The following is a 4,024-nucleotide window of genomic DNA, read 5'->3' on the forward strand; positions in this document are numbered from 1 at the left end:
ACTTTGGAGCAGCTTTTGCAGCAAGCAAAACCTTGTTTTCCACCGGCGTGGGCTTTTGCTGCTTGCCCCCCTGCTCCTGGCCATCAGACTTGCCTTTAGCCTTTGGTGAAGCTGTGCCAGCAAACAAAGCCTTGTTTTTCCCTGGCTTGGGCTTTACACCCCCCTTCTGCCTCTGGCCATCTGCAGGCATCTGTCTCTGTTTACTTCTGGCCTTCGGTATCTGTGAGGATGACCTTGGCTCCCATGAGAAACAGAGCTCTGAGCTGCCGACTCCTTGGCTCCCCCTGGAGGCTGGAATGCTGCCTGGGATGGCATCACAGTCAGCTCCCCCTGCAGCTTGCAACCAGTGCCCTCAGCATCCCTGCATTCACTCGCATTCTGGGAAACAGCCAGGACCTCCGATGCAGTCAAACTCTGGGCTGGGATGACAGGCAGATGAGCTACTTTCAAAGCATTCCACATCTGACGTGCTGTCGCATTGCCAGCTAGCATGGCAATTTCCTCCAGAGAGACGGACAAGACTATTATGTCTATGGCCCTTGAATCTTGGGCCCTCCAGCTATCTGTCAGAGGAACTGGAGGGGCTTCACACACAGTATGCCACACTCCAAACTGCTGTAGTAAACTTTCACACCACACAGCCCAGGTCTCATAATTGTGCCCATTTAGCTTTGTGCACTGAGCAGCTTCAGAAGCTTGGAAAAACTCCATTCCAGCTCTTTACTTGAGCCGTGAGTCTTATTCACTTCAGAGACTTCTTATCTCGGCAGCTCATAAATCTCGAGTTCTGCTTGGCTCGACTCCCAGGCCAATTAGCCGGCCGGAGTTCAAAGAGACTCTGCCGTGGCAACGAAAAGCCTCACTTTCGCTTTCCCCCCACATACCTCTCTCGCAGTCTTACTCTCCTGTAAGTGCCGTGAATCTGGGCCCGAAACCTGTTGTTGGGATACTGCCAGGGAGACATCATCCATCAAGACTCCACGTCGCCTCCGGACGTCCATCGATCTCCCGTAGACACGCAGTATCAGCAATTAGCGACACGAGCTCCAGAAATAGCTTGCCACATTCCAGAGCTGATGCACGCTCTATCAGCAGATAATGCACAGTGAAAGATGCACGCAGGAGAGCATTATTTACAATTTTATTCAGCGTTGATCAGAACAAAGAATACATGACTGCCTGCTTCGGTGTCTCTGGCACAAAGAGAGAAACGAAAGCATAGACACAATATAAACTTCCTGTGAACAGGAAATACGCAGACTCTGTGACTCACAAAGCCTGCTCCCTATTAAGGTGGAACGGAAATATCCTAACACGGATGACCATCATATCTACTACTGTGGGCAAGAATCCCGTAAAAGAAATGGAGTGGCCCTCATAGTCAACAAAAGAGTGGCGAAAGCTGTACTGGGATGCAATCTCAAAAATGATAGAATGATCTCGATACGAATCCAAGGCAGACCTTTTAACATCACAGTAATCCAAGTTTATGCACCAACCACTGGTGCTGAAGAAACTGAAATTGACCAATTCTATGAAGACTTACAACACCTTCTAGAAATGACACCAAAGGATGTTCTTCTCATTATAGGGGCCCTAAAGTAGGGAGTCAAGAGATAAAAGGAACAACTGGCAAGTTTGGCCTTGGAATTCAAAACGAAGCAGGGCAAAGGCTAATAGAGTTCTGCCAAGAGAACAAGCTGGTCATCACAAACACTCTTTTCCAACAACACAAGAGACGACTCTACACATGGACATCACCAGATGGGCAGCATCGACATCAGATTGATTATATTCTCTGCAGCCAAAGATGGAGAAGCTCTATACAGTCAGCAAAAACAAGACCTGGAGCTGACTGTGGCTCAGATCATCAGCTTCTTATAGCAAAATTCAAGCTTAAACTGAAGAAAGTAGGAAAAACCACTGGGCCGGTAAGATACAATCTAAGTCAAATCCCTTATGAATACACAGTGGAAGTGAGGAACAGGTTTAAGGATTTAGATTTGGTGGACAGAGTGCCTGAAAAACAATGGATGGAGGCTCGCAACATTATACAGGAGGCAGCAACGAAAACCATCCCAATGAAAAGGAAATGCAAGAAAGCAAAGTGGCTGTCCAACGAGGCCTTACAAATAGCGGGGGAGAGAAGGCAAGCAAAATGCGAGGGAGATAGTAAAAGATACAGGAAACGGAATGCAGATTTCCAAAAAAAAGCAAGGAGAGACAAGAAGGCCTTCTTAAACGAGCAATGCAAAGAAATAGAGGAAAACAACATAATGGGAAAAACCAGAGATCTGTTCAAGAAAATTGGAGATATGAAAGGAACATTTTGTACAAAGATTACCATAATAAAAGACAAAAGTGGTAAGGACCTAACAGAAGCAGAAGACATCAAGAAGAGGTGGCAAGAATACACAGAGGAATTATACCAGAAAGAAATGGATGTCTCGTACACCCCAGGTAGTGTGGTTGCTGACCTTGAGCCAGACATCCTGGAGAGTGAAGTCAAATGGGCCTTAGAAAGCACTGCTAATAACAAGGCCAGTGGAAGTGATGACATTCCAGCTGAACTATTTAAAATTTTAAAAGATGACGCTGTTAAGGTGCTACACTCAATATGCCAGCAAATTTGGAAAACTCAGCAGTGGCCAGAGGATTGGAGAAGATCAGTCTACATCCCAATCCCAAAGAAGGGCAGTGCCAAAGAATGCTCCAACTACCGCACAATTGCACTCATTTCACACGCTAGCAAGGTTATGCTTAAAATTCTACAAGGCAGGCTTAAGCAGTATGTGGACCGAGAAATCCCAGAAGTGCAAGCTGGATTTCGAAGGGGCAGAGGAACCAGAGACCAAATTGCAAACATGCAGTGGATTATGGAGAAAGCTAGAGAGTTCCAGAAAGACATCTACTTCTGCTTCATTGACTATGCAAAAGCCTTTGACTGTGTCGACCACGGCAAACTATGGCAAGTTCTTAAAGAAATGGGAGTGCCTGATCACCTCATCTGTCTCCTGAGAAATCTCTATGTGGGACAAGAAGCTACAGTTAGAACTGGATATGGAACAACGGATCGGTTCAAAATTGGGAAAGGAGTACGGCAAGGCTGTATATTGTCTCCCTGGTTATTTAACTTATATGCAGAATTCATCATGCGAAAGGCTGGACTAGATGAATCCCAAGCCGGAATTAAGATTGCCGGAAGAAATATCAACAACCTCAGATATGCAGATGACACAACCTTGATGGCAGAAAGTGAGGAGGAATTAAATAACCTTTTAATGAGGGTGAAAGAGGAGAGCACAAAATATGGTCTGAAGCTCAACATCAAAAAAACGAAGATCATGGCCACTGGTCCCATCACCTCCTGGCAAATAGAAGGGGAAGAAATGGAGGCAGTGAGAGATTTTACTTTTTTGGGCTCCATGATCAGTGCAGATGGTGACAGCAGTCACGAAATTAAAAGACGCCTGCTCCTTGGGAGAAAGGCGATGGCAAACCTAGACAGCATCTTAAAAAGCAGAGACATCACCTTGCCAACAAAGGTCCGTATACTGGTTTTCCCAGTAGTGATGTATGATGTATGGAAGTGAGAGCTGGACTATCAAGAAGGCTGATCGCCGAAGAATTGATGCTTTTGAATTATGGTGCTGGAGAAGACTCTTGAGAGTCCCATGGACTGCAAGAAGATCAAACGTATCCATTCTTAAGGAAATCAGCCCTGAGTGCTCACTGGAAGGACAGATCGTGAAGTTGAGGCTCCAATACTTTGGCCACCTCATGAGAAGAGAAGACTCCCTGGAAAAGACCCTGATGTTGGGAAGGATGGAGGGCACAAGGAGAAGGGGACGACAGAGGACGAGATGGTTGGACAGTGTTGTCGAAGCTACAAACATGAGCCTGACCAAACTGTGGGAGGCGGTGGAAGACAGGAGTGCCTGGCGTGCTCTGGTCCATGGGGTCACGAAGAGTCGGACACGACTAAACGACTAAACAATAACAAGGCTTTTGGTAGCAAAAAACT

General features: G+C 46.3%; 1 pseudogene; it reads left to right on the top strand.

The window, feature by feature from the left end:
- Positions 1-1,326: 1,326 nt before the first annotated feature.
- On the top strand, positions 1,327-2,177 carry LOC128405952 (craniofacial development protein 2-like; annotated as a pseudogene).
- The last annotated feature ends 1,847 nt before the right edge of the window (positions 2,178-4,024 follow it).

The sequence above is a fragment of the Podarcis raffonei genome, chromosome W (assembly GCF_027172205.1).
Source record: "Podarcis raffonei isolate rPodRaf1 chromosome W, rPodRaf1.pri, whole genome shotgun sequence".
Taxonomy (NCBI): domain Eukaryota; kingdom Metazoa; phylum Chordata; class Lepidosauria; order Squamata; family Lacertidae; genus Podarcis; species Podarcis raffonei.